Source organism: Eulemur rufifrons, chromosome 16, assembly GCF_041146395.1.
Source record: "Eulemur rufifrons isolate Redbay chromosome 16, OSU_ERuf_1, whole genome shotgun sequence".
Classification (NCBI taxonomy): domain Eukaryota; kingdom Metazoa; phylum Chordata; class Mammalia; order Primates; family Lemuridae; genus Eulemur; species Eulemur rufifrons.
Window position 1 is genome coordinate 90,539,891 of NC_090998.1, and position 19,473 is coordinate 90,559,363.

The 19,473-nt window shown below is 41.1% G+C and overlaps 1 protein-coding gene across 1 annotated transcript in view; it reads left to right on the plus strand.

Moving 5' to 3' along the window:
- WBP2NL (WBP2 N-terminal like) overlaps nucleotides 1-3,572 on the plus strand; it is a 29,971-nt gene extending 26,399 nt beyond the window's left edge. Inside the window, exon 7 of the mRNA XM_069490938.1 lies at nucleotides 3,529-3,572. The gene's annotated coding sequence lies outside the window, so the exon portion shown is untranslated. The remainder of the gene's footprint in view (nucleotides 1-3,528) is intronic.
- The last annotated feature ends 15,901 nt before the right edge of the window (nucleotides 3,573-19,473 follow it).

The following is a 19,473-nucleotide window of genomic DNA, read 5'->3' on the forward strand; positions in this document are numbered from 1 at the left end:
CACCTGCCTCAGCCTCCCACTGTGCCTAGATTTTAGAAGCAGAGTAAATTCTTGATTAGCCAGGCTAAAAGGAAGAGTTATTGTAGGGCTTATTCCCAATAATTTTGTTGACATTGGGCAGCATTTTTAAACAACCGTCTTGAATGTGAGTGTAGAAAAAGTTTCCTGCCTTTCTTCCTATCCCCATTCAAGAAGCATTTATTATGCTCGGCACTAAGCTATGTGCTAAAAATACCATGTTGAACACTTCAATGTTGTGAAAAACAGCTATGTTAGTGAAAGGATGGAACAACCTAAATTTCCAATATTGAGAATTTTATAAATTATGGTACATCCATACAATGGAGTATTATACAGCTGTTGAAAAGAAAGCCTTCTGTGAGAAGGCCAAAAACAATGAAGCAATAAAGGAAAAGTTTGATAAAATTGACTGTATCAAATATTTGAAACTTCTGTACAATAGAAGTTAAATCATAGGCAACAGACTGAGAAAGTAATTTCCAACATCTGTATTAAATAATTTATAGTTAGAATATATGGGTAACTACAAATCAACTCAAAAGAAATGAAATGACAAAAGATAGGAATTGCCAAATAACCAAGGCAATAGCATGTCCAAGACACATTTTAAAAGATGTTCAACTTGGCCAGGTGGGGTGGCTCACACCTATAGTCCCAGCTACTTCGGAGGTCGAGACAGGAGGATCACTTGAGCCCAGCCTAGGAGTTTTTTGGCTGCAGTGAGCTAGGATGATGCCACTGCACTCTAGCCTGGTGACAGAACGAGAACCTGTCTTAAAAAAAAAAAAAAAAAAAAAGTTCAACTTGACTAATATAGGGAAATGCAACTTGAAACGAGAAAACTTTGTCTCCAAAGTTTTACAAATATTAAAACTCTTGATATAGCAATTTCACATTTCAGTATCTACCCCTAAGAAATACACATGTGCACAAAATGCATGTGGAAAGATTTCATTATATTTATTATTTCTAACAGCACAAAATTAGAAATAACCTATTTGTTCATTAATAGGAAATATATGAATAGACTATGGTATACCAATGTGACATATGCAAAAATTTCTAAGACCTATTGTTAAATGAGAAAAGCAAGTTGTAGGGAGTATATACTACAGTGATTTTCAACCTCAGACTGCCCCTGTTGATAACATTTTGTAACAAATGTTTATATTTGTATATTTATGATGAATATTTTATAATGTCTACTCCACTTCAATGAAATCTGTAGACAATTGAATAGGATTCCATACCATTTCAACCCAAATAAATATAATACCATACATGTGATATGAGGAAATAGTTTAATAAAATTTTAAATATTTTAATATATAAATGCTCAGATTTCGGCACACTAGAAAACAATGAAGTGATCAAGTGTCCCCCCATATGGAGATTCACCATAGGTATAAACACTCGAAATACTAACTGATACGGTATTCAAGTCACTGATGCAACATACCCATGTCACTGGTAATGTTTTCCAAAATGGTGAATAATTCTTGAAAAATTTCCAAATAAAACATAGTTTAGTTTTTCCTTAATTTATACAGTGGTTGAATTCCTGCAAAGTTCTGTTAATATTAGAATTATGTAAAACAGGGTGAGCCTAGAGCCTAAAATGATTATAAACATGTATTTCACCTAATCAATGGCCAGAGATCCATTTGAAAGCAATGGGGGGGGGGGGTGTAGGACAGTTGGTAGTTAGGAGGGAGTACCCTATGCCTTTCAGGGTGTCTAGACCCCTCCCCCATTAAATGGCAGCAATGGCCTCCAGTTGTGCTAACCAAAAATGCTCCCACGTATTTCTTAAATGCCCTCCAGGGGACAGTACCATCCTTGCTGATAACCATTATTCTAGATTATTCTGTACAGTTTCAAGGTTTTCAGCCCCTTCAGAGCTCACCATTCTCCCATGCTGGCCAAGTTCCTAATTTCATTGACCTTTCCTTATTCTCTTGTAGGTTTATCAGGCCACCTAAAAGGAAAAAATACTACAGCAAGTATTTTTAGGTATCATATAGCAGGAAAGTTTCAGGAGCTCTAAGTCCACAATATTACTGGACCCAGAAGACTTTTTTTTTTTTTTTTTGAGACAGTCTCGCTCTGTTGCCCAGGCTAGAGTGCCATGGCGTCAGCCTAGCTCACAGCAACCTCAAATTCCTGGGCTCAAGCGATCCTCCTGCCTCTGCCTCCCGAGTAGCCGGGACTAAAGGCATGTGCCACCATGCCTGGCTAATTTTTTCTATATAAATTTTTAGCTGTCCAGATCATTTCTTTCTATTTTTAGTAGAGACATGGTCTCACTCTTGCTCAGGCTGGTCTCGAATTCCTGACCTCGAGCAATCCTCCCGCCTCCCAGAGTGCTAGCATTATAGGCATGAGCCACTGTGCCTGGCCCCAGAAGACATTTAAATCAGTATCTTTTCTATGCACATTTTATTATATGTAGTTGTAACTATGCTACATATAGTGTTTCAACAGATATTTTACTTTTCCATAGATTTTTAAGAAGCCCTCAAATATTTTTAGTGACCACATAATATTCTGTGACACAACTGCATCATAATGTATTTCCTTAATCCCTATTTTAAGGTATTTGGGTTGTTTCCAGGTTTTGTTATTACAAGCAACTTTGTAATTAACTTTTTTGTGTATAGAGCTTTGTTCAAAATGTTGAATGATTTCCTTAACACAGGTTAGAGTTATTGATTCTCATTGTAGAAATGAGGAAAGCAGATGCTCCTATGGTCTCAAGGACAGCCTTTCCTAAGGAAGTCAGGCATATATTAATGGACGTTATATGAAAAGGGAGTTACTAGGTCAAATGTAATTGAAAAAGCCAAGGCACCTGCTTTCTTTACCTTACTACTTCTCAGGGCCTTGAATATATTAATGAACATCACAAATCTCCAAGAGGGAGAGATTTTCAAAATTATTTGACCTTAGAATATTTTATTCAATAAACATATGGGGGAAACTATTATTCAGTGGAACAAACTTTGGGAAACACTTTTTGGAACCATGGGATATTAGAATGGACTTGCGTATCTGACGTGTGCTAGACCTTAAAGCTTTTTCCAAAAATGAAAACAAGTCAAAGACCATTGTTCCTCCCATTCCAAGAAAAAGTGCTTTATGTCCAGTATAAAGAAAATGGGAGATCTTCTTGAAGAAGATGTATGATAGATAATGTAGAAAGTAGTTGCTGCTTCCTCTCAGAAATGACTGGCATAAAGTCATGGGTCTAGGAAGCTGGAATGTCAAAACACAAGGATGGCCCCTTTGCCCAGGCAACTGGCATGAAATAAAGAAGTAAAAAGGGAAAACATAAGTATAAACCTTTTCTAAAGGTTCCAAACAGGGAATACTAGACCATACTGGATCTTAAACATAGGTCACAGGATCTGGCTCTGTTTTCTCTAAAATTCTTGGAGGAAAGTGACAAGATTTTTCTTATAAAAATTTCTTTTTTCTCACTTCCAAACCACTGTACATGGGCAAAAGTGACAAGGAGAGGAAGAGAGGAGAGAATCTCCAAACGAGAGCAGGAATAAGGTTCCCTCATTCCTGCAGACACTGAAAAGCTGAATGTGATGGTGAGTTGGGAACAGGGTCAATGGGTGAGGCCTTTTTCACACTGAAATAATTTTCTAAGTTATTGTTATCTAGCAAACATTCTGGGATTGGAATTCTAAAAGGGTAAAAACTAGGCTTTATCTTTTGTTCTTCATGCATACTTGTACCATGTGGATTTGAGGTGAGGTCCAGTGCCCTAAATAGGGTAGCAGGTCTAAGTCTCTTGAAGATGGAATTCCATCATGTTCTCCCCTGCAAAGGGTACTGGGTCCACACACTGGCCTAACGCAACCCAAGACTGTGACTGTACAGGGACAACCGAGCAGAACCACAGTTTGGACCCACGTGGTGCTGTGTGGCATGCCTGGTGTTCCCCTAAAGACTCAGTCAGATTCTTTCTATAAGAAGTACTTCCTGTAACAACGGCTTTGTGTACTATTTATTCAAAGGAACCTGGTTTTTCCTTTGCCTAGAACAAATCCAGAGCAAATTTAGCCAAGCCTGCTACATGCTTAAAGCATTCAGTTGCCGAGTTCCTCAGCTCCCCATTGACATTTTTGAGTACTTACTTCGTGACTCATTCCCTGAGCTGGTGGATTCCACTCTTCTTCTTGTGTATTCCACAGCTGCAGTATAGAAAATGTGCTCTGTTGTCTTATTTCCTATTAGGAATTCAAAGGGACAGAAAGCAAGCCTTTTAGTCCTGCACTATCTGGTAGCCACCCACAGAATAAGCCTCCAAATACCCCTTTTCTTGGGTAAGTGGATGTTCACCAGCCTGCTGGAGCAGAGCCTTCCTGGCTCAAATGCCCCAAGGTATCAGGAGGAAAACATACAGCTGGCGTGGTTTTTCAATTCATAGATTAATATGTATAAGAAATATTGCAGGGCTTTGTTTTCTTTAACTATAATTGTTACCAAGACCCCCACCATCCTCTGCCTTGTTGCTGGGCTCCTGCCAAATTCTAAGACTATAACAAAGGTATCCAGGCCCTTCCACTCATCAGACTGCTTCTGAAACAGCCACTGTCTAGTCCTGGCAGTCCCATCAAGTCTAAGAGGTTGTTTCCTTGTGAACCCAGAATCTTGGGTGGGCTTCTGAACCTGGGTATCAGAGATCCAACTCTATATACCATTTGTCCTTGAGGGGTGGGGAGTAGGACATGATGCCTACTCCTTAAGAAACTCACAGTGCCTACCCCAGATTCTGCTCTCTCTGCTGTGCTGTTGGTCTGCGTGCCCCCCTCCACCTCTCAAGCGCTGGTCCTCACCCTAACCCAGCATTTGGTTTTTACAGAAGATAATAGAAAGCCTTTGCCTTCACATGGACTTGGCTCTCCTTACCCAGTGCCTGGATGCTTGCTTGAAAATCATGTATGTGTATGTGTAAAATGTAGAGACCCAATCCAAATTAATACTGCAAAAAATTATTCTGCTGCACAGGTTACCTAGTTGTGGGATAGGAAGTGAAACATGTGACATCCATCCCAGCCTTTACCTTGAGTGTCTTCTGGAGATGGTGGGGCAGATTCAACCATGGCCAGCCTGCTGATTCACTTCCCTCTTATTCTGTGCCTCGCAGGTTCCCTGTCACTTCCGTGCTCAATTCCATGTGTGATTGCTGTTTGGTCCTTCTTTCCAGAGGAAGTGAGTGGGGGTGCCACTAGTCAGCCGTCGAGAAGCTTGCCTGGATTGTTTTCATGCCCCTACCAGGAAGGCTTTTTTGGTCTGGATATGTGGCCCAACCTTGTAAGGACATCAGTTGGTCCCTTGTGCAAATATTCCTTACCTGCAAGTCCTCATCTCTTCAGAAATTGATTCCTGAAAAGGAGATGAGGGTTTTCTGGTCTGGCGTATAAGGAGCTGGGAAGTCAACACTCCCATCTTCACAAGAAGATAAAAGCTGAACAAATTGAAAATTAACTTTTTTTCCATCTGTCAGAGAATTAAAGTCATAGGATAAACTTCTACCCCCAATTTGGGGACAGACAGGTAGATACAGCGAATCATAACTTAACAGGAGCAAAAGCTCAGGAACAGAAACCTGCCACTGGAGCCTATACCAAGGTAGGAAAACTTAAATCGTGATTGACGGACTGTGAAAGTTCAGTGTGGACAAGCTAGAGAGTTATCAACTTCAGTGTGGCCCAGTCTTATGAGGTGCCCAACATTTTTGTGAGTTCTATATCCAGGGACCCTACTCATATTTCCCGATTTCAAAACTTTGCACAGGCCGGGTGCGGTGGCTCACACCTGTAATCCTAGCACTCTGGGAGGCCAAGGCGGGTGGATCGCTCGAGGTCAGGAGATCGAGACCAGCCTGAGCAAGAGCGAGACCCCGTCTCTACTAAAAATAGAAAAATGATCTGGACAGCTAAAAATTTATATAGAAAAAAATCAGCCAGGCATGGTGGCACATGCCTTTAGTCCCAGCTACTCGGGAGGCAGAGGCAGGAGGATCGCTTGAGCCCAGGAGTTTGAGGTTGCTGTGAGCTAGGCTGACGCCACAGCACTCACTCTAGCCCGGGCAACAAAGCAAGACGCTGTTTCAAAAAAAAAAAAAACCACTTTGCACAAAGCTACAGTAATCAAAACAGTGTGATACTGGCATAAAGACAGGCATATGGACCAATGAACTAGGATAGAGAACACAAAAGTACTCATATGTTCAAATGATTTTTTTTTTTTTTTTTTTTTTTGAGATAGAGTCTTACTCTGTTGTCTGGGCTACAGTGCAGTGGCATCATCATACCTCACAGCAATCTCAAACTCCTGGGCTCAAGTGATCCTCCTGCCTCTGCCTCCTGAGTAGCTGGGACTACAGATATGTGCCACCAGGCCCAGATAATTTTTTTATTTTTTGTAGAAATGGGGTCTATGTTGCCCAGGCTAGTCTCAAACTCTTGGCCTCAAGCAGTCCTCCCATCTTGGCCTCCCAAAGTGCTATGTTACAGGCATGAGCCACTGTGCCTCGGCCTCAAATGATTTGATAAGGGTGGCAAAACCATTCAATTGGGAAAAGCTGTGTTTTTTGTTTTGTTTTGTTTTTTAAATGGTGCTGGGAAAACTAGATATCCACATGCAAAAGAATGAAATTAGACCCTTACCCTAACACCATTGTAAAAATTAAAATAGTTCAAAGACATAAATGGTAAGGCCTAAAACTATAAAACCTAGAAGAAGTCATAGAGTAAAAGCTTTGTGACATTGGATTTGACGATGATATCTTGGGTATGACACCAAAGGCACAAGCAATAAAAGAATAGACAAATTGGACTTTGTGGAAATTTTAAAATTTTGTACATCAAAAGACACTGTCAATAGAGTAAAAGTGTAACCCACAGAATTGGAGAACATATTTGTAAATCATATATCCGATAAGGGATTAATATCCAAATGTACATCCAAAATGTGTATCCATTTATAATATCCAAAATGTTTAAGAAAAGCCCAAACTCATATCAAAAATGGCAAAGGACTTAGATAGAACTTCCAATAAGATATACAAATGGCTAATAAGCACATGAAAAGATGCTCAACAACACTAGCCATTAGGGAAATGCAAGTCAAAACCAGTGAGATACCACTTCACACTCATTTGAATGGCTACTATAAAGAAAAAAAATAATCACAACTTTTGGTTAGAATGTGAAGAAATTAGAACACTTAAGCGCTGTTGGTGTGAACATGAAATGGTACAGTTGCTGTGGAAAAACAGTATGGCAGTTCCTCAAAAAGTTTAACAGAATAACTACGATCCAGCAATTCCACCTCTGAATATATTTACACAAGAATGGAAAGGAGTGTATTAAACAGATATTTGTACATCCATGATGATGGCAGCATTATTTCACAATTACAAGGTAGAAGGAACCCATGTGTCCACTGATGGATAAATGCATAAGCAAAATGTGGGATATACATACATGGAACATTATTCAATCTTAAAAAGGAAGATTTTGACACATGCTACAACATGGAAGAAACTTGAGGACATTATTATGGTAAGTGAAATAAGCCAGTCACAAGAAGATAAGTACTGTATCAAAATCATAGAGACAGAAAGTAGAATATTGATTTCCAGGGACTGGGTGAAAGGAGGAATGGGGAGTTATTGTTATTATACTGATTATAATTGATAGCTATAACTTAATTGTTTAGAGAGTATATATATATATATTTTTTTTTTTTTAATTTTTTTTTTTTTTTGAGACAGTCTCACTCTGTTGCCTGGGCCAGAGTGCCGTGGCCTCAGCCTAGCTCACAGCAACCTCAAACTCCTGGGCTCAAGCAATCCTTCCTTCTGCCTCAGCCTCCCGCATAGCTGGGACTACACCATGCCCAGCTAATTTTTCCTATATATATTTTTAGTTGTCCAGCTAATTTCTTTCTATTTTTAGTAGAGACAGGGTCTTGCTCTTGCTCAGGCTAGTCTTGAACTCCTGACCTCGAGCAATCCTCCCACCTTGGCCTCCCAGAGTGCTAGGATTACAGACGTGAGCCATCACACTCGGCCTGTTTAGAGAGTATAGAGTTTCAGTTTTACAACATGAAAAGATTTATGGCAGTAGATGAGGTGTAGCATGACATTATGAATAAAATACCACTGCACTGTATAAAGTGGTTACGTTTTATGTTATGTACATTTTATCACAATTTTTAAAAAAGAAAATGGATAGAAAAATATATACTCTGCTAACACTAATCAAAAGAAAGCTGTAATAGCTATGATAATTTCAGACAAAGCTGATTTTAGAGCAAGGAAAATTATCGGGGATAAAGAGGCATTGCATAATGATAAAAGGGTCAATTCTTCAAGAAGACAAAACAATCCTTAATGTATATGCACCTAACAACAAATCACAAAAATATGAGGCAAAAACTGATAGCAATACAAGAAATATACAAATTCACTATTATATTTGAAGATTTGAACAACCCTCTGTCAGTAATTGACAGATCCAGCAGGTAGTATGTCAGTGCACTGGACTGAATATTTGCATAACTTCTCCCCCACCAACCCAAATGTGATGGTATTTGCAGATGGAGCCTTTGTGAAGTAATTAGGTTTAGAAGAAGGTAGAGCACCCATGATGAGATTAATGCCCTTATAAACAGAAGGGACATGAGATCTCTGTGCATGCACCAAGGAAAGGCTATGTGAGGACATAACTGGGACGTGGGCCCTCACCAAGAACCCAACCCTGCTGGCATGCCAATGTCAGACTTTCAGCCTCTGGAACTGTAAGAAATAAAATAGGGTGTTTTGTTTGAGATAGGATCTCACTCTGCTGCCCAGGCTGCAGTGCAGTAGTGTCGTCATAGCTCACTGCAACCTCAGACTCCTGGGCTCAGGCTGTCCTCCTGTCTCAGCCTCCCGAGTAGCTGGGACTAGAGGTACTGCACCACCACACCCAGCTTTTGTTTTTGTTTTTGTTTTTGGTAGAGACAAGTTCTCACTATGTTGCCCAGGTGGGTTTTGAACTCCAGGCCTCAAGTGATCCTCCCCCTTCCGCCTCTTAAGTGCTGGGATTATAGGTATGAGCTATCACACCCGGCCAGAAATAAATGTTTAAGCCATCTACACTATCGTATATTCCTTATAGCAGCCCAAACTGACTAAGACAATCAGTAAGGACACAGTTAAACTGAAGAGCACTATCTATCAACTGGATCTAATTGACATTTACAGAATACTTCACCCAACAATACACATTTTTCTCAAGATTACATGGAATATTCACCAAAATAGACCACATTCTGGGCCACAAAACACACCTTAACCAACTTAAAATTAGAGAAATCAGACAGGGTATACTCTCAGACCACAACAGAATTAGACTTAGAAACCACTAACAAAAAGATAGCTGGAAAATCCCCAAATACTTAAAGATTAAACACACACTTGTAGATAACACATGAGTCAAAGAAGAAGTTGTAAGAGAAGTTAAAAGATACTTTAAACAAATGAAAATACAACTTAGAGTTGTGGGATAAGATGAAAATACTGCTTAGAAATTTATAGCATTGAATGAATGTATGAAAAAATATTAGGTCATTAAATGTGAAATGTCCGATTTTGAATCAGAAGTGTAGTTTATTGTATCTCAGACAAAAAGCAGTACAAAGTATGCGCCTAAACTATTGACACAGTTTTGCTGTCTTTTTTTTTTTTTTTTTTTTTTGAGACAGAGTCTCACTCTGTTGCCCAGGCTAGAGTGAGTGCCGTGGCGTCAGCCTAGCTCACAGCAACCTCAAACTCCTGAGCTCAAGTGATCCTCCTGTCTCAGCCTCCCGAGTAGCTGGGACTACAGGCATGCACCACCATGCCCGGCTAATTTTTTCTATATATATTTTTTAGCTGTCCATATAATTTCTTTCTATTTTTTTTTTAGTAGAGGTGGGGTCTCGCTCTTGCTCAGGCTGGTCTCGAACTCCTGAGCTCAAACGATCCGCCCACCTCGGCCTCCCAGAGTGCTAGGATTACAGGCGTGAGCCACCGCGCCCGGCCAGTTTTGCTGTCTTAATTTAATGGTAGCTTGCTTATGCCAGCAGTGAAGAAGCCTGGAGAGCAAATGGCAATGAAGTTGCAGGAGGCATTTTCTAGGACATAAGGCCAAGCTCCCAGTTCAAGGCTCACAAAAGCAAAAATGCCCCAGGAAAGGCATAAGGAAAAAAAGTTACTGGTTATGCCTATATCAAAGCTTATCGTAAGGCACCCTTGAGGAACTGAACAAATTGTGTTAAAAAGTCTCATTTACAGAAATATAAAATGATTAATGATTTCGCAACACTTCAATCTCCTTAAGTTTGGTTTAAACAAAAGGCAAACTTGAATAAGACCAGAAAATAAAAAGCGTTTTCTACAGTTTGTTGAGAATTGAATATTTTTTCCTTGCAAGACGTGGTCCAAAGCCTGGAATAAGTCGTCATTAGTTGGTACAAGGTCTGGTGAATACAGTGGATGACAGAATCACCAGAACGAACTTTTCAAACCATCAAGAAATGCTCCATTAGGAAATTTTATCACTGTGCAAACATTAGAGTATACTTACACAACCCTAGATGGTATATAGCCTATTACACACCTAGACTATATGGTATAGCCTATGGCTCCTAGAATATAAACTTGCGTAGCATGTCACTGTACGGAATACTATAGGCAGTTGTAACACAATGGTAAGTATTTGTACATCTAAGTATGTCTAAACATAGAGAAGGTAATGTGTTGTGCTACAACATACGACAGCTACAATGTCAGTAGGTGATATGAATTTTCCAGCTCTGTTATAATCTTATGGGACCACTGTTGTATAAGAGGTTCATCGTTGACCAAAACATCATTATGCACTGCATAACAGTTACTAGAAAAGAAGAAAGATCTAAAATCAGTAACCTAAGCTTCCACCTTAGGAAACCATAGAAAGAAAATTAAATTCAGAGTAAGCAGAAGAAAATAAATCAGAGCAAATATCAATGAAATTGAAAAGAGAATCGTCTTAGTTCATTTTCTGTTGTGATAACTGAATACTCGAGACTGGCTAATTTATAAAGAAAATGAGGCCAGGCGCAGTGGAACGCCTGTAATCCTACCACTTTGGGAGGCTGAGGCGGGAGGATCACTTGAGGCCAAGAGTTCAAGACCAGTCTGGGCACCATAGTGAGACCCTACTCTACAAAAAATACAAAAATTAGCCAGACATGGTGGTACATGCCTGTAGGCCCACCTACTCAGGAAGCTAAGGCAGGAGGATTGCTTGAGCTCAGGAGTTTGAGGTTGCAGTGAGCTACGATGGTACCACCATACTCTAGTCTTGACAACAGAGTGAGTCCTCAAAAAACAAACAAAAACAAAGAATTTATTTCTTATAGTTCTGAAGGCTGGAAAGTCCAAGTTTGAGGGGGGTGCATCTGGTTAGGGCCTTCTTGCTGGTGGAAACTCTGCAGAGTTCAGTGGAAGCACAGGGGAAGGAAGTTGAGCATGCTAGCTCAGGTCTCTCTCTTATAAACTACTAGTCCTACTCCTGTGAGAACCCATTAATCAGTTAACTCATTAATCCATAAATGGATTAATCCATTCATGAGCATAGAGTTCATGCCTTAATCATGTATTAAAGGCCTCCAGTTTCCAATACTACCACATTGGTGATTAAGTTTTAATGTGAGTTTTAGAGGAGACAAACATTCAAGCCATAGCAGGAATAGGGAAAAAAAACAGAAAAACCAAGATCAAAATTCATTCTTTGAAAAGATCAAAAATTTAAAAACCTCTAGCCAGGCTAAGAAAAAAGATACAATTTCTAATATCAGAAATGAAAGAGGGGCCGGGCGCGGTGGCTCACGCCTGTAATCCTAGCACTCTGGGAGGCCGAGGTGGGCGGATCGTTTGAGCTCAGGAGTTCGAGACCAGCCTGAGCAAGAGCGAGATCCCACCTCTACTAAAAATAGAAAGAAATTATATGGACAGCTAAAAATATATATAGAAAAAATTAGCCGGGCATGGTGGCGCATGCCTGTAGTCCCAGCTACTCGGGAGGCTGAGACAGGAGGATCGCTTGAGCTCAGGAGCTTGAGGTTGCTGTAAGCTAGGCTGACGCCACGGCACTCACTCTAGCCTGGGCAACAGAGTGAGACTCTGTCTCAAAAAAAAAAAAAAAAAAAAAGAAATGAAAGAGGAAATCACTACCAATCCCATGGATAAGGATAAGGATTAAAAGGATAAGGATTATATACTATATGGCTACAAATTTGGTAGCCTAGATGAAATGAGCCAATTCCTTGAAAGACACAACCAACCAAAATTCACGAGAAGAAATAACCTCAATAGCCCCATATCAAAGAAATGGGATCAATAACGTCAGGTCCCCTCTTGGTGGACTGTTGTCCTGGTTCTTTGGCCCCTTGCTTGGAAAATTCACAAGCAGGGCCAGTGTGACTGAGCGACCACAAACAGGAAGCAATTACACACAAACAGCTTGTATTGCAGAAAAGAAGGGCGCTATACAAAGCTAGGGTACGTTCCAGAGAGGAACGGGTCAGTCTCCGCAAGTGGATAGAGAAAGACATTGAGGACTCCCAGGTGGTTTCCTTTTATGGGCCTGGACTGGGGGGAGAGCTTATGGGAGGTGTGAGATGTTACCAGATGATTCATAAACATGATTGATAGGTGTTCTTACAATGCAGTTGACGCTCCACAGGTGTGTGCCTCAAAACCTCAAGTCCCTGCTCTTCGCAGTTGTTAGCTGCGTTTCCCTACAGTCCCTTCCCTGGCTTCTCCACCCCGGGAACTGCCCTCCTGGCTTGTATCTGCCGCCTGCAGATTTGGTCCCTGCCTAACATTCCTCGTGAGAGATACGGAGCCTGAAAATCTTTGGGGCCAAAGGTCCATCTTCTGTAGCTGCTTCAAACTGAACAGAGACAATGCTCTCCAGGCTCCATGATCTCTTTTAAGAGTTACAGGTGTAAGTTACTTGCGGCCTTATCTAGCAACTCCATGTATGGTAGTATTACCTTGTTCAGATAGGGGGTGAAATCCCCGAGCTAGCGTAAGTTTCACGTGGAACTGCTGAAGCCTTAAAGACACACAAACTTACTAAGGAGGATAAAAATGCATGAGTCAAATATTAATAGAAGGACAATGGCCATTAAAGGTCCCAGGAATGGTAGCAACCAGGTCATACTTGGTAATAAGTGAAAAAAAGAAGTTGTAGGAAAAATGAAATCATAATGAAAATGTGAAAATTATGAGTGCTTGAAAATAGGCCTTTGTGGCACAATATATCTGACATGCAGAGGATTCTAGCAGAAGCTGACATAAGACCTGGAAATATACATACGGATTCTTTACTATCTGTGGTGGCATAGCCCATCAGGTTTAATTATTTCACCTTTTCGAAGAGAACCTTTAATCCCTTAGTTCACACTCGCAGGTATCTCGTTTCAGCATCCTTGCTGGTGTCTGGGCTCCGGGCGTCCACCAGTTTAGCTCTCAAGTGTGTACCAGCTCTCCATTCCCTTCAGGTTCACTCCTGTGGGGACAGACAAGACCTGATGTGGGCTCTTCCACGTGGGCTCTGATTTTTCCACAAGACTCACAATATTGGGGGTCATCTCTCAGGTAAATAAAGGCCTGAACATAGGGAATTTCTGACCACTTTCCCTCCCTTCTACAAAAGGGATCTAATTGTAGGATAGTATTGGGGTTAAGACTCCCATTCTCAGGCCAGGATTCTCCGCCCAGCAGTTGGTATTGGGGCCATGCTGTGTTGCAGAAAAACACTAGTTTCATTTCCCGGAGGCTGTTGAGTCCAAGTGTCTTCCAGTTTTTTAACAGGCATCCCAGGGGAGAATTGGTGGGGACTGAGGTTTCCTGCCCCATTGTCTCTATGGGAAGAGAACAGAATAGACCTAGAGTAGATTACCTGTTGGACCAAGTGTCCCCGCGTCCTGCAGTTTTGGCTCAGGGCTGGCTTAGTTGGGCTGTGCCCAGAAGTCTCTATTGCGACTACTTGTGAAACCAGGCATCCCAGTCCTGACACGTCAGCCACCACCCATTTAGGCATCCCTCTCCTGGGCAGTACTTCACCATGGGGACACCATGTCCTGTCTCTGTGCTCGACACCCCCCACCCTCCGCCGCTCCAGAGACCTGGTGAAAACTCCCCCACTGCCCCCTCACCAGGTGGCAGATGGTAGGGGTCAGTCTACCCTCAGTTCTTTAAGTCTGAAACAGCATGGGATGGCATGGGACATAGTCCTAGAAAACCAAGTTTTAGTTAGAAAAACAAAGATACGACTATAGGGGTGAGGGAGAACACTTACGTTACTGTAGGGGCCTCACTACAGTCAGGAAGTTTTCCAGCAGGGTGTCCCCTCAACCCCTCCACTATTTCCTCAGCCTAAGGACAAACCACAGAGAGCGGGCGGCCCATTGACCGAGAGTGAGGTGAGTCCCATAAGACCTGGGCTGGCATGTAGCAGGACTGGATTTCCAAAATGCTGCTTCCTGAGTCCTAGTGTTGCAACAAAAAGGACAGGAACTCCGGGGTTGGCACCACATTCGCACTACTTGCCATGTTTTACTAGACTCGGGAACGCAAGAAGACAGGAAAATGAGGCGACAAGGCAACCTCCCGAAAACACACATACCATCACCTTACCTTCAAAAGAGAGGCTCCCGGGTTTGGACACCAAATGTCAGGTCCAGCCTTTTGGTAGACTGTTGTCCTGGTTCTTTGGCCCCTTGCTTGGAAAATTCACAAGCGGGGCCGGTGTGACTGAGCCACCACAGACAAGAAGCAATTACACACAAACAGCTTGTATTGCAGAAAAGAAAAAAGGGAGCTAAGCAAAGCAGAAGGTGCATTCCAGAGAGGAACCAGTCAGTCTCTACAAGTGGAGAAAGGCATTGAGGACGCCAGAGGTGGTTTCCTTTTATTGACCTGGTCTGGGGCGGAGCTTCAGGGAGGCGTGGGACGTGACTAGATGATTGATATACATGAGTGGCAGGTGTTCTTATAACGAAGTTGCAGCTCCCACAGGTGTGTGCCTCAAAACCTCAAGTCCCTGCTCTTTGCATTATTAGCTGTGTTTTCCTGCAGTCCCTTCCCTGGCTTCTCCACCCCTAGGAATTGCCCTCCTGGCTTGTATCTGCCACCTGTAGATTTGGTCCCTGCCTAACAAATAATTAACCTTCCAAAAAAAAAAAAAAAAAAAAAAAAGAAGCACCAGGCTCAGGTGGGTTCACTGGTAAATCAAGGAATAAATGATACCAATTCTCTACAGTCTCTGAGAAAATAGAAGCAGGGGGGAACACTTCCCAACTCACTCTCTGAGGCCAAAAATACTCAAATACCAAAACCAGTTAGAAACATTACAAGAAATAAAAACTACAGACCAGTATTTCTCATGAACACAAATGTAAAAATCCTCAAAACAAAATATGAGCAAACTAACCAATAATGTGTAAAAGAATTGTACACTATGACCAAGTGGAATTTATTCCAGGTATGTAAGGCTCTTTCAACATTTGAAATTAATTAATGTAGTCCATCACATCAGTAGACTAAAGAAGAAAATAACATGATCATATCAACAGATGCAGAAAAAGCATTTTAAAAAATCCAACTTCCATTCATGATTGAAAAAAAAAAAAACCTCTCAGGCCGGGCGCAGTGGCTCACGTCTGTAATCCTAGCACCCTGGGAGGCCGAGGTGGGAGGATTGCTGGAGCTCAGGAGTTACAGACCAGCCTCAGCAAGAGTGAGACCCCGTCTCTACTAAAAAAAAAAAAAAAGAAAAAAGAAAAAAAATTAGCCAGTCAACTAAAAACAGAAACAAAAAATTAGCCGGGCGTGGTGGCTCGCGCCTGTAGTCCCAGCTACCGGGAGGCTGAGGCAGGAGAATTGCTTGAGCCCAGGAGTTTGAGGTTGCTGTGAGCTAGGCTGATGCCACTGCACTCTAGCCCAGGCAACAAAGTGAGACTCTGTCTCAAAAAAAAAAAAAAAAAAAAAAAACTCTCAGCAAACTAGGGATAGAGGGGAACATCTTCAACTTGATAAAGAGCATCTCTATGAAAGACAAAAACAGAACCCCACAGCTAACATCAAACTTAGTGGTAAGAAACTAGATGCTTTCCTGCTAAGATTAAGAACAAATCAAGATGTCGCCTCTTATTGCTCCTATTCAATATCATAGTAGAAGTTCTGGCTAATGCAACAAGACAAGGAAAGGAAAACAAAAGGTATACATATTAGGAATGAAGAAATACAACCAACTTTGTACAGATAGTCTATGTAGAAAATTCCAAAGAATCAACAGAAAAACTTCCTGGAACTAAGTGATTATGGCACAGTTGCAGAATACTAGATGAATAAACAAAGATCAGTGGCTTTCCTATATGCCAGAAATGAACAGTTGGAATTTGAAATGAAGAAAACACAATACCATCCACCAAAAAAATAAAATATTAGGTATAAATCTAACAAAATATGTACAAGAGTATATGAGGAAAACTTCAATAGTTTTCTGGTGAAAGAAATCAAAGGACATCTAAATAAATGGAGAGATATTCCATGTACATGCACAGAAAGACTCAATATTGTCCAGATGTCAGTTTTTCCCAACTTGGTCTACAGATTCAGCATGATTCTAATCAAACTTTCAGCAAGTTATTTTATGGATATCAACGAATTCCAAAGTTTATATGAAAAGAGAAAAGACCCAGAATAGCCAACATAATTCTGAAGGAGAAGAACAAAGTCCGAAGACTGACTCTCCCTGACTTTAAGACTTGGAATAAAACTACGGTAATCAAGACAGTGTGGTATTAGCAAAAGGATAGACATGTAGATCAATGAAGCAAAATGGAGAGTCCAGAAATACATTACACAAATACAGTCAACATTTTTGACAAAGGAGCAAAGGTAATTCAATGGAGAAGGGATAGTCTTTTCAACAAATGGTGCTAGAGCAACCGGACATTCATGTGCAAAAAAAATAAATAAATAAAAGGTTAGGGAGCAGGAGGGGAAGAAGAATCTAGACATACACTGTATACCTTTCACAAAATTTAACTCAATATGGATCAAAGAATTAAATGTGAAACACCAAGCTATAAAACACCTATAAGATAACGTAGGAGAATATCTTGGCTTTTGCAGTGAATTTTTAGAAACAACGAAAGCATGTTCCATTAAAGAAAAAAATAAGTTGGAATTCATTAAAATGAAAAGCTTCTGCTCTTCAAAAGACACTGTAAAGAATGAAAAAAACATGTTGGGAACAGTGGTTCACACCTATTATCCCAGTGACTTGGGAGGCCGAGGCAGGAGAATCACTGGAGCCTAGGACTTCAAGACCAGCCTGGAGAACACAGTGAGGAAAAGAAAATTTAAAAATTAGCAAGGTGTGGTGGCACATGCCTGTAGTCCCAGCTACTTGGGAGGCTGAAGGGAGGATCCCTTGAATCCAGGAGTTTGAGGCTGCAATGAGTTATGATCACACCACTGCTTTCCCACCGGGACAATGAGACCCTGTCTCTTGGGGAAAAAAGAAAAAAAAAAAGATGGAGAGAATGAAAAAATACGCCTCAGACTGGGAGAACAGCTGCCTGAAAAGACTTACATCTGTAGGGAAGTCGAAACTCTCTCTTCCCCTCTTAGGGTCCTGACTGGGCCTGAGAATTAACCTGACAGAAGATAGATTAACAGAGAAAAGCATACGAATTTAATGTAAGTTTTACATGACACAGGAGTCCTGATAAGGAAATGAAGACCCCCCCCCAAAAAAATGGAAAACCTGTATGTTTTGTATTAGGTTGAACAAGAAAGGCATTTGTGGAAAAGTAAATTGCATGGGGATGCCAAAGGAAGATAAGAATTATTCTAACAAGGTCTGATTGGATGGAATTCTCACAACCATGACTCCCCACTGAAAAATGTTTCTTTTCTCCTAGTACAGGGAGAGCATCTTTTATATGGTGACTTTTATCCCCTATTTTCAGGAAGAAAGGGGGAAAATTAGAATGCCCTCCTCGCATCTGCTGTTTTTCAGGTTGCCTTTAGCTCTAAGTAATCCTTATGGTATATTTTAGGGTGGTACATCCTGCCACGTTTCATACCCAAAATATAGAAAGAACTCTTACAACTCAACAATAAGAAAACAACCTAATTAAAAAATGGATAACAGACCTGAACAGACACATCACTAAAGAAGATAAACAGATGGCAAAGAAGCATATTAAAAGATGCTTAACATCGTATGTCATTAGAGAATTGCAAATTAAAACAATGAGATACCATTACACACCTATTGGAATGGTGAAAATACACAACAGTGACAACACCAAATTCTGGTGAGGATGTGGAGCAACAGGAACTCTCATTCATAGCTGACTGGAGTACAAAATGGTATAGCCACTTTAGAAAACAATTTGGCACTTTCTTACTAAACTAAATATACTGTTACCATATGTTCTAGCAATTGTGCTCCTTGCTGTGTATCCAAATGAGTTGAAAATCTACGTCCACAAAAAAAAATCTGCACTCAAATGTTTATAGCAGCTTTACTCATATTGCCAAAACCTGCAAGCAACAAAGATGTCCTTGAATAGCCAAGTGGATAAATAGTGGTATATCTATACAATGGAATATTATTCAGCTTAAAAAGTAGTGCACTTTCAAGCCATGAAAAAATATGGAGAAATCTTAAATGCATGTTGCTAAGTGAAAGAGGCCAATGTGAAAATGCTACCTACTGTACGGTTCAAACTCTGACATTCCGGAAAAGGCAAAACTATGGAGACAGTGAAAAGATGAGTGGTTTCCAGTAAGAGGAGCGGAAAGAGGGACATGATTTTTAGGACAGTGAAACTATTCTGTATGATACTGTAACAGTGGATACACACCATTCCACATTGGTGAAAACTGATTCCCAACCTTTTTGGCACCAGGGACCGGTTTCATGAAAGACAATTTTTCCAAATTATTCCATGGAGGGGGAGGGAGCCAAGCTCAGGCAGTGATGCCAGTGATGGGGACCAGCTGTAAATATGGATGAAGTTTCGCTCACTCTCCCCCCCATCTCCTGCTGTGTGGCCCCCCCTCCCTAAGTTTCTTGGAAGACAATTTTCCCACTGGCAGCGAGGATGGTGGATGGGCGGCAGAGCTCTGCGGCCCAGTCCTTAACAGGCCACAGCCCAGTACCAGTCCATGGCCGGGGGGTTGGGGACCACAGCGTAGGATACGAAACACAAAGCCTCTGTCCTCCTGTCAGACTCAACAGCCTCAGGACATCAACCGGGGAAAGGGAGCTTTCTCTGGCAACTCTAGACTTAATCAGCGAAGCTCCAGTAATCTTAAATGGCATTATAAAG